General features: G+C 40.1%; 1 long non-coding RNA gene across 1 annotated transcript; it reads right to left on the reverse strand.

The window, feature by feature from the left end:
* Nucleotides 1-888: 888 nt before the first annotated feature.
* LOC114143970 (uncharacterized) lies at nt 889-10649 on the reverse strand. Its single transcript, XR_003595365.1, has 3 exons — nt 9256-10649; nt 8903-9015; nt 889-6920 (listed from the first exon to the last, which is right to left on the reverse strand). It is a non-coding gene; the product is annotated as an uncharacterized LOC114143970 (long non-coding RNA).
* Between the last annotated feature and the right edge of the window lie 1026 nt (nt 10650-11675).

Below are 11675 nucleotides of genomic sequence, written 5' to 3' on the forward strand. Positions count from 1 at the left end.
ACCCAATGGGATTTATCTGGAGATGGAAGCAGGGAAGACGGAGCTCTAAGTGGGAAGGGAGACACGGCACAAGACGGGACGGGAAGAACGCCGCAATCACAGTTAAAGGTCATGCAGACAGCATGTGGAGTGTGATATGTTCCGGATTTGTCTCTTCAGGATTTGTAACTAGACTGGGATCATAATATCTCTAACACTGAACATAAATAAAATGATTTGCTACATTTGTGAACAAAAAAAAAAAAAAAAAAAAAAAATATATATATATATATATATATATATATATATATATATATAATAGCCATCTTAAAAAAAATTCTACATTGCCCTTCTTTTTCAAAACATGTAGGTGAACTACACTGACCTTTCAAGGGTACTGGTGATCTACAAACACTGGAAAATATGACTCCTAATGCTAGCTTATGCTAAATACACACAGAGGATTAAACTGAGAAAATGCAATGTTGTCTTCCACGTAAACTAGAGCTGTCCAAACTTTGTTACCAAAACCAAAATTAGCTTCTGTGGCATTGTTAAGGTGGTTTTCACTAAAGCATATTAATATGCTTTAATATGCATATTAATATGCTTTAATATGCATATTAAAGCATATTAAGGTACACCTCTGGAAAAAGTTAAGAGGCCACTTAAAATAATCAGTTTCTCTGATTTTACTCTGTATAGGTATATGTTTGACTAAAATGAACATTGTTCTTTTATTCTAAGAACTACTGACAACTTGTCTCTGAAGTTCGAAGCAAATATTTTCTGCAAGTATTTACAGAAAATGAGAAATGGTCAAAATAACTAAAATGATGTCGTTTTTTCAGACCTCAAATAATGCAAAGAAAACAAGTTCATAATCATTTAGAAACATGAATGCTAATGTTTTAACTCAGGAAGAGTTGATCAATCTATATTTGGTGGAATAACCATGAGGTTTTCAATGGGGTTCAATACAGTGGTCTCAAGTTTTTTCCAGAACCGTATGCCTGGTGGTTGAATTATTAAAATAGATGTTTTTAGAGGAGGTCTCAAGTATTCATGGATTTTAGCCATCTGTGGGGACTCAACCCCTTTGAAAACTGGGATCCATTGCAAACTGTGAAAAGATTTGCATATTTAAATGTCTTCTGACCTGTAGATTTGGTTGACAACTGGATTTGTTACAGTTTATCAAATGAGCTAATCAAACTTAACTTCTAGTGTCTTTTTTTAGTCCAGTGCTCTTAGTCCTACAGTGCAACTGTAATCGTTCAGTGCCTCCATACTGAAACTTTTGGCTCCTGCTCCCACACACCTGAATCAAATGAGAACTTAATGACCAGGCCTTTGTAAAACTTACTCACATGCCAGGGAAGTTATTCAGCCTTTTGATTCAGGTGTGTTGGAGCAGGCATGCACCCAGAAGTAACAGGACAGTGGCTCTCCAGGATGTTGTATGCCCCTTTCTGAGTCTTTATAGGGACGAATCCTATGGGCTGCAACAGCCAAATTTTTGTGGATAAATCAAGACCTGGGAAACTTTAATAGCCACAAAAAGATTCCCACAGAAGTCATATCTTGAGGGCAGATGGTTTTAGTCAGGCTCAATGCTCAGATAGTGAGCTCATAGTCATGCCACTTGCAGTTTGAAAACTGTTGTTTTACAACAGCTTTACTTTTACAATAATAGGTGATGCTCCTTAGTTTTCACACCATAACTGTGGCTCTTTGTTTGCCTGATTACAAATGAAGCAGCCTGTTAATCCGACCCAACATGCATGGATGAAGTTAATCATTTTCATATGGAGTACATCCTAATCATTCACATATTACAAAGAAGGTCAGTTTCTGCCATCCCAAAAAAGGCAACTGGAACTTCAAATGCCCTGAAGGTATGCAACAAACCAAAACATTTAAAGTGACCATACTGACCATACTGTGTGGTTCCAACTTGCTTGTTCCACCTTCTTTGAAACATACTTCCCATTTATCACTTGCTGTAGCAAAGTGTGAGAAAGTGACGCTCCCAAGCTTCTCATAAGCATTATGAATAAATTACCTTGCGAGTCAAGATTGAAGGCTTGAGATTTATATCAACACTTTCCACATTCCCTTGACACATTGTCCGTTTCTCTGTTGTTGCCAAACACCTGCTGGTCACCAAGGCAATGACATTAAACTGAGATAGCTCTTTGCGTGTGATGAAGTCTAACAAAGATGACGCACTGTACCCAGGACTATGTCTCAGGAAAACAGAGTAAAATGTCAAGCATTTCAAAAGAGAGTGGCCATAAAGCGTGGTTATGGAGACTATAATGAATCATTGCCCAGAGCCAAAGGTCTCTTTGTTCTTGGCCCCGTCTGCTCACTAACTAAGAGAATATTATTGGTCTTACTGAAAGAAAGAGGGGAGAGTGTGTTGTGTTGATTGTGTATCGCTACTTGAGTCCTGTGTGTGTTTGGCACAGGGGCCTCAAAAAGAGTGGCAACGAAAACAAAAGGCAGGGTTAGCACAAGTGCTTGGTGGTATAGGGGACTGAACTGGCGCGGGCTCTTGGCATGGAGACGATGCATGTTGGGACGGCTGTGTCCAACGGGGACAGAAGCTGCTTGGAGCCGCATCAGCATCTCAGTGGGGCCACAGGAGGAAGAAGAGAGGGAAACATGATCAGAAGCAGAGGGGAAAATTGAGACAGATTTTCTTGCAGGTGTTGAGATAATGGTCGAACAAATGATGTAATTGTTGGAGCATTTCAGAGAGGATCGAGTGGGGGGAGGCCCTCGCGTGCCTCGCGGAGGTGGTTTTGGAGATTGTTGTGGAAGAAAAAAAATATACATTTGAATCACAAAGAGAAATTGGATAACATATACAAACCAAAAAACCAAGACCAAATATTGGAATGGCTCAAGACTTTTTAGAATTTTGTTGTGCTGTTTTTTTTATATATATATATATATAATTTCAGTTCTTTCTTTAATGCCGGTGGACAAACATTTAAGAGGGATAAAATTAGAGGATACAGTTTGATCATTTTGAAATTACCCAACAGACAAAACAGATTTTCTTTTCTCTCTCAGGATTTCGATTTTCTTTCCTTGTACGTTAGCAATACTTACAATCCTTTAGACTGAAGTGTTCAGACGGAATATCCAGGGAATTTCAGTTTGTACCGTATTTGTTGGAATTCACTGCTGTGGTATCAGGGTTGTCCAAATCATTTTTTTATCCTGAATTTTGATCAAGTTGTTTACAATTAGCCTTTTGTAGATACAAATCTTACAAAAATCTTGACTGCAACATAATCATGCTACAAGCATTATAAGGTCTACATGAAATTCACTCCAATGACAATCAGAAAGCTGCAGTATCCAGACAACAGATATTTTGTTAAAACTGGAGATTCTGCAGAATAACCTTGATTTTTTTAAGTTATGAAAGCCACTACAATGGAACCTCTGAATACACATTTAATCTGTTCAAACATTAATTTTTTTAAAAAGGACTTTTAAAAAGAAATTAAAATAATTTATTCCAACACCTCACTTACACACCTGCCAAACCATAGACAACATGCAACATGGCAGATATTCAGCAACTTAAAAGTAAATAAATGGTGATAAATGGAGTAACTTCTAGTCATACTGGTCACTCAAAGCACCAATCACCAGTCAATAAATGCTACCTTCAAGTCTTGATCATGATTAACCTCTCTGATAAGTAATGACTTATCAATGAGTCTTTTCAAAATCAGAAAAATGACAGCCGTAGCGGTTGCTAGTTGTCTATAGGGGCAGCTGATAGACAGTATAACAACAGATATTGGGTGTTGAATTAAGTCTCTGTCTGTTGGTATAGTTAAAACGAAAGATGGAAAAATAACAACTATTGATGCTTCCGACACAAAACTCAACTCAGTTTTTGACCATGTTTGAGTGGACTGGTGAGTCGAACGTGTTTTGCCGGATTAGTAGAGCTAGCCAGGTCAAACGCCATTGCTTCACAGAAAAACACAGTTCTTGTTTGGCTGAATTATCAAGCAACAAAGTTTGGAACAATCTTGAGCTCGATTTCTCAGGACGCATTTCATCCTGATCAGTCAGCGAAAAGAACGACGACGCGCCGTTTTTAAATTGTAGTCCGCCGTAGGTTGTAGTTGGGAATGACAGCGGGGAAAGCAAACAACGTCTTCAGTCCGCGTTGGCCACAAATTCAAGTTTTGAACGATTACAGTCAGAGCAAGAGACAACGTGTTTTAATGCTGGTAAAGATGTTGATGCCCTTCTCATTGGTGGAAGATGGTTTTTAAAAGCACTCTCAATTTCCAGTAAACTTCTAGTTTAGCTTACTTCACAATGAAGCTGCTGCATTACATAGCCAAATGACCTATGTAAACTTCAACAGAGTTCATGCCTCCAGCAAGCAATCGTTTCTCAATAGCCGATGGTCCAGATCGGCTCTGTATGAAGCTGATCTCTGTACGAAGCAAAGCGTAAAACACCAGGACGGTTTTACCAGACTATATCAAGTTAACTTAATATTCTGTAGATCCTGGCACAGTGCTTACTAATAAACCTAATTTACACAACAATCATGGTACAATCTCCAGCATTTTTAGTCACACCTGCATTAATGAAATTCCTTTTAAAAATATATATATTTAAATCACTTTTAATCTGTCTTACAGATTCATTATCCAGCTGGTGTTATCAGAGCTTATTATTAGCACCTTACAGTATTAGTTATGCTCCCCCCCCCTTAAAGTTGCAGACCTTTAACTTTGAAACACATTTACACTCGTTCTAATCAACCAGCTCCTCTTTAAATTATTCAGGAACATGGCTGGGTCCTATCCATATGGCGAGAAAGGAGAGAAGATATATTTGGAGCATCACACTTTTAAGAGCGTGAGCCTCAACTCCCTTGGGTCATTTTCTGCTTTGGTCTTAATTGAGAGTGTTCTTGAAAAATCATTACTATATTAATGATTTAACACAAAGTAACTACCTGCTTTTTTCCAGGAGGAAAGGGAGATTTGCCTCCAATCAATACCCATGCACGCTCATTATAAGGGAGGTAAAGTTATAGTAATTAGGCAGACACCAATAACTTTTTAATGATCTTTGTTTTTAATTGCATATTATCGGGTTGCACCGTGTGTGTGTTTATACCCAAATATAAGATAATGGCAAAAGGAGAAGTAGATTAAAGAGGAGCTTGCAAGTTTTTTTTTGTTGTTTTTTTTGATTCGTTTCAGCAACAACAGCAGCCCAGATTGTCTGCAGAGGAAAGGGAGTATGAATGCAACCAATGCCTCTGCATCTTTCCTAACGTGTGCATCAGTTTTCCAGTAATGTGCCTACACCCGCAGTCTGGGATTTTGAAATATTTGTAAAACAACACTTCCTGCCGTCTATAAGAACGAGGAAGCGAAAGCGCAGCATGGAAAGACAAAAAAAAAAAAAAAAGGGCACGAGGAACTTTTAGAGAAATGAAAACTTTAATATGCGAGTTGACTCAAAAGAGAGTCAACGCAATGACACCAAACGATGCCTTACAGGTAAAGCGAAAATCGTCAACAGAAAAATTTCAATTTTACGTCATAAAAAGACAGACTGGCGGAGGATAGAAGGGGTTTCATGTTGCCTGTATAAAAAGGGTAATAAAAATATTAATGAAAATGAAACCTCAGTGTAGCCATCTGCTAGCTCTTAAAGGGGAAGCAGCGTATTTAAAGCAGAGGAGGGGAGTGTGTCTGATACAAAGTAGAAAGAGAGAGGGAGGCTGAACTGGCAATCCGGTACTGCTCTGCATCCGAGAGAGCTAACATCGACCCCCTCCCCACTGCCGTCCTCACATGGCCCGTTCGCCGTGGCCCGCTCCCCGGAACACGGCGGCAGATTGTCGATTCAATGACTCCCCTGTCAGGTGATAATCTAGGAGCTTTAATGTAATCTTCCACTCACACGTACCATATTTAAATTACGACCGCCGTCGTGAAACAAGCTGCAGATTCAGTTCGCCCGATCGCTCCGCCGCCTCCTCAACAATGTCAACTGTAAAAGAGCGCCAGCTGAAGGCAATTACGTATGTTTTCAGAGCCAATTATGATCGCTCTCGTGGCGGCAGTTATGCCACAAGCAAGGGAGTGTTCGGAAATTTTTAATTTAATGACAATATGCTCATAGCAGGATACGGCGGACTGCCCCCCGCTCCCAGGCCTGCAGTCTAGGAATACGCATAGGGGGAACATAAGGCAGGCAGGAGAAGATTATGGCTCCTCTCAAGGGCCACACTGGGAGCACTTGGAGGGCCTCGGCAGTGAAGGGTAGATGGCATCCACTCATCCTTTCTGAGTGAGCACAGCTGCCAGGGCTGAGCACAAGCTGGAAAAGAAAAGACAAGCTGGGGTTTGCTCGACATCCAGTTTGGCCAAAGATGGCAGAGGGAGTGCAATGTCACGACTTCCTGTAGCAGCAGTAGGTGTGGGGCAAAAAGAGACTCCTTATGAAATAATGTAGTTCTATCTATAACATAATCAATTGATCTTGTCAATAACAATTATTTCTACTGCTGCCAAATCATATGAAATACTCAAAACCTGAATATTACGTTTAATTACAGCAATTTTTAATACAGCACGTACCTTAATTGGACAAAATAAAAATGAACAAAAGACCTGCTAAATTTAGTATAGTGTTGCACATTAGCAAGCTCTGTTGCCCAGTAGGAAGAAGGATTACTCCTAAAGTTCTAAAACATGACTGATAATGTTGGTTAATGTTCCCTCTAAATTGCCCTGAGGTGTAAAAGTGTGAGTGTGCGTGCGTGGCTCTTTGTTCTGTATCTCCTTGTTGCCCTTTTGATGGGTTGGGGGCTTGTCCGGGATGTTCAATGCCTCTTGTCCAGTGACCGTTGGAGCTCAACAGCAACTCCCCTGCAATAAGCAGGTATAGACGATGAATATATGGATGGATGGATGGATGGATGGATGGATGGATGCGGTGAAGTTAAGTTCTAGTATGAACTTTTTTCAGGCAGCGGGAAGCAGCAACAGGTGAGGAGGGGCCACACATCTTGACTCAGAGGAATCCCCTGTTACTCACAGCGCTTTTTTTATCTTCTCGCTAAAAGGGTTTTAAACTGGTAGGAATGGTATGATGTGGATTCTAACAAATGCTTAAAACCTTGGTATAAATAATACCATGAACCAAGCTGTGCCCACTGACCAAAGACAAAAATTAAAGCAGTGGGTTTACCTCCTATTTTTCCTTTAGTTGGAGGCCTTGCACATTATCCTGAATGCTTCTGAATAATGATGATACATTTGATTGAATTATTTTTGCTTCAAAGCCTCATTAAAATTGGGTCCAGCGGGAAGAGGCCAAAGGAGAAATGCCAGATATCCCTCTTCTAAGCGACCTTCTGCTCATTTAACCCAAGGTGTTCCCAGGCCAGAGGAAGAATATGTTCTAGTCTCTCCAACAGGTTGATGGTTCTATTCCTAGTAGGATGTGCCTGGAAATCGTTGAAACGGAGGAGCACCAGGTAGGCCTCATAAGGGAAGATGAGGATAATTTTTTTTAAATCATAAAATCTATTTTTTTTCCCAATCATTTTAATATAAGTCAAAATAACTTACTGAAATGTTCTTTGGCATATTTGTCTTTCTAATTAGCCTATTGTCAAATTTACTACTTAAGCTAGCGTAACAAGCGAGAAACGGACACGTTTCTGTCAAGAGGAAGACAGAATTAACCATCCGTCAAGCAGCCCTGCTGTGGAAGACACCTCTGCAAAAAAACCCTAAGAAGTCATGTCCAACTAAAGTCAGAAAGTATGAGGCAGCATTTCTGCTAAACAAATGGAATAATTATAGTGAATGATAATAAAAGTGAGTAAAAAAAAACATTCTAAAAGGAAGTTTTTTCTTCTTTTGTAGCATTGTTGTTGGGTATTTCAAGGGGTTCCACAGCCAGACGTTATTGCTGTTTGGGGTGGGATGGGAAAGTTTATAGCAATATCATTCCATCTTGGTGATTTATTTTTTTCTTTCTACACGTGTCGCTTTGTCTTGTATAATGTGTACAGGCAGCAAAAATTAGAAACTAATATCATGGACAAAATCTTCATAAACTTAACTGGCACCAATGTAAATAAATTCCCATGTCAAATTACTTTTTATCATTTAATAAAAACAGTTTTGGATGTGCAAGTGTCTTTTCATGTTGAACAGTACTTGTGTCATTATCACGCAATTTGCGCTAGAAATGCAATGTTTGAGATTCCACAAAAAGCTTGTGGCAATTCACCATCAACGGCGATAAAGCAGGGGTTCTAATAAGAGCAAACACACATATATGTGCTACATATTTTTCAGCCATTGTTTAACAGTTTAAGGAAAAAATCTGACAGAAATCAGGTTGGATCAGTTAGCTGCCACTAGGAGGCTTTTATGAAACCCAAGCGTCAGTTCTCAGCGGTGGAGGTTGACGGAGGAAGACATTGCCTCCATTCCTGGGAGATTGGTGAATACAACACATATATTAATGTATTAAAGGTGTTGGCAGTGCTGGATGCAGGAGAGAGAGAGAGGAAAAAGAAGCTGATGTAATGTATGATGTTGTCTTGTATAGCATGTCTGGCAGAAGGGGCGGGGGGAGGCGGCGCGTTCCGGCCAGATTATAAGGCCTGTGCTGAGAGATGAGGGATGGCTGGCTTGTAAACAAGTGACAAGCGTCCTGGATGACAATTCCTAATCCATCATAGTGCTGTCAGCGGTGACTGGCGGGGTGACGGACAGGACCCAGGAGAGGGGACAGCTGCTGCACGTCAATCCACATCATAATTTGAAAAGCTTCTTCACATGAGCTAAAACAGAAGGAGAGCAGCGGGAAGGGAGGGGAAGAAACTTCCTACCTGATGCCTTCTCCTTAGTCTGTCACTCCAATCTCCATTCCTTCCTCCTTCTCGCTTTTCCACCTGTCTTTACTGTTGCCAGCCTTTAAGGCCTGGTTTTAAGTTGCATCCATCTGAGAGAAAACAAAATGATGTAATTACTTTTATTTTCATCTATTTCTGTTTGCTTTAACTCTGTGATCAAAAAAAGATTTAACTCAGGTTTAAGTCGAAGTTATACTGTGTTTTGCTGTAAAAGTTTTAGAAATGTAGGAAATGTAAATCCCAAAGTTACTCAGCTTAGACAACTACAGTTAACATTATTATTATTCATACACTTAGCAGATTTAAGTGTAAAATAATGTGAATTTTACCAGCATGTTTGTGTTTAGACTGGAAGTAATGGTACATTTTTGAAGTGGCCTAGTCAGAGTCCGGCCAGAGAATCTGTGGAGGAAGTTCAAAATTAGGATCCTGGCAAGGATCAAAGACGTGGAGCTCATAATCAACGATAAATCTCCACAATACCAGTAAAAACACAAACATACCATAGGGGCTTCTTTGTTGTTATGCGAAAAAGACTTTAACTACGATTCTTGAAAAAAATACAAATAATTTTAAATGTATGCTCCTTTTACCTAGATTTTTTTTTTTTTGCAAAAATAAACATCAAGCCAGAAAACATAACATTGTAACAGACCAAATGTTCTGTTCTTTGTGTGAGAAATGTTTGTGTGGGTTTTTTTGCTGTTTAATCCTGATAGATTAGTGGACCTGTTGTCAGTCAGCTAATGGGTCTGTATGTAGCATAAAAAAAATATTTTACTTGTGGTTTTTAGTTATTCTTCAATGGCTTTTCTGTGTTATTCTTCCCCTTGCTGCAGCGCACTGCACTAAATTAATAGCAGCTACCTGCAGGTTTCATTATGTTAATTGCTTTATTGTAATAGCGTGGCTGTGGATGATAAAATAATCGCCTTTTTGCCCTCCATCGTTGTGTACATGCACAAAATTTCCTGATTTAAAGCATAACATGCAACATGTCTACAGTGTCGGCCACAAAGTGAATATACAGAAAAATAAGTACTGTATGTATGCATAAAGAGTTAATACTGCAGGTGTAAATAATCCCTATGTAGAGAGTATTAATCTTAGGCAGCTGATTAAGCCCATTTCGTCACGTCAAGGCCACCATTCTTTCCCCAAAGACTCCACTTCCCTGCCAAACCGGGGTTTCCGATCGAGGGTGGAGGGGAGACCCTCAATGACAACTTTGATGTGAGCTACATCTCACACGGCAAAATGAGAGGCGAGAGCGCGCAGGGCTGCACAAATGCCCGACCTTCCCACTGCATCTGCAGAGATCCCACTCTAAATGGTCACATTGATGCTCCTGCTTAGCTCTCTGCTGCGAGCCTTGATGGAGCCAAATCTGGGAGGAGGCTCTGGAGGGCGGGTGGTGGGGAGGGGCGACTGAAGGGGCACAGCAAAGCCTGGAATCCTGCCAAAAGACAGGCACAAATTAATGGAGATAATGCCAGCTCCCATTGCATTTAACTCTGTTCTTTTTAGTAAGGTCTTCCCAAACTTTGTTCTTGCATTTTCTTTTGTCTGTCTTGATTTATGTTCACCCTTTCCTATTCTTATTTGTTGGTTACATTAATTTTTTCTCTCTCTCTTTCTGATGTTAATTAATATTCAATTACATACAGGAATGTTTCACATAATCACAGCAAATGTTGGCCTTCAAGCCTTATTGGCTGTGTTTGGAAAGACACTTGTGAATAAATACAAAGTATGGGTGGGTGGGGGGGGGTTCGAAGGGATGGGATGTTTGCTTTGTGCCAGGGGCATTGTCTGTCAAAATGATGAAGGTGAAATTAAAAATCCCTTCAAACTATGCTTTCTTTTATTAGAGCACCCTCATAAAAAAAAGGGAAAAAAAACAAACACTTGAGGATATGTGATTTACCTTCACTGCCAAACTTTTCTCCTGTCAGGTGCAGCACAAGGACGTGGCAATGATCCAAAATATGTTAAGTGTGTCTTTCTTTTTCATTATTTTTTTTTATTTCCCAACAATTTTGCAAAATTAAATTTAAAGAAAAAAGGGTAAAATTTTATTCCTCGTTACAAGTGTGTTTAATCTGCCACCTTCTGGTTACACGTTCTCTTTTCATATCCGTCGCCTTTCCTAAGGGGAAGGGGCCACCGCATCCAGGAACAGATGGCGGATCAACAGTACGCTCGAGGTCACCACCGCTAACACAAGAGTGCATAGAATCAGGGGAGCAAAAAGGCAGAATGGTCAGTGTCGATTTAAGGAAGAGGGGTAATAGCAGGGAGGACGGTTGGAGGGGCGGGGGCCGCGGGGTGGACGGGGGTGGGGGGAATCAATAGCAACATAAAACTGATTTAGTGGGTGTCATAAAACATAAGTAAGTGCTGTGAGATGGAGAAAACCAGAGTCTCAATTTAATCTGGACAAGAGCTCCACTGTACAGATGAAGTTATGTCGAGAGAAGAAGAGATAGAAACGGGATGGGAGGAGCAGGGAGGAGGTAAAAGGAGAAGCAGAGGGGGAGGAGGAGGAGAGCAACCCACAAGATAGGGGAGATGCAATAAAATCTAAAAGACAGACACTTAATTGTCATATTAAAGACTCTCTGCAGTGCTTGGCTGAGTGGAAGGTTAGCTCCCATTCATCATCTGGCTAACAGCCACTTGAATGAAATCACAATTAAAATCTGCTCAATATTGTCCCTGGGATGTTTTTTGCGAGCATTAATTTATT

This window comes from Xiphophorus couchianus, chromosome 5, assembly GCF_001444195.1.
Source record: "Xiphophorus couchianus chromosome 5, X_couchianus-1.0, whole genome shotgun sequence".
Taxonomy (NCBI): Eukaryota; Metazoa; Chordata; class Actinopteri; order Cyprinodontiformes; family Poeciliidae; genus Xiphophorus; species Xiphophorus couchianus.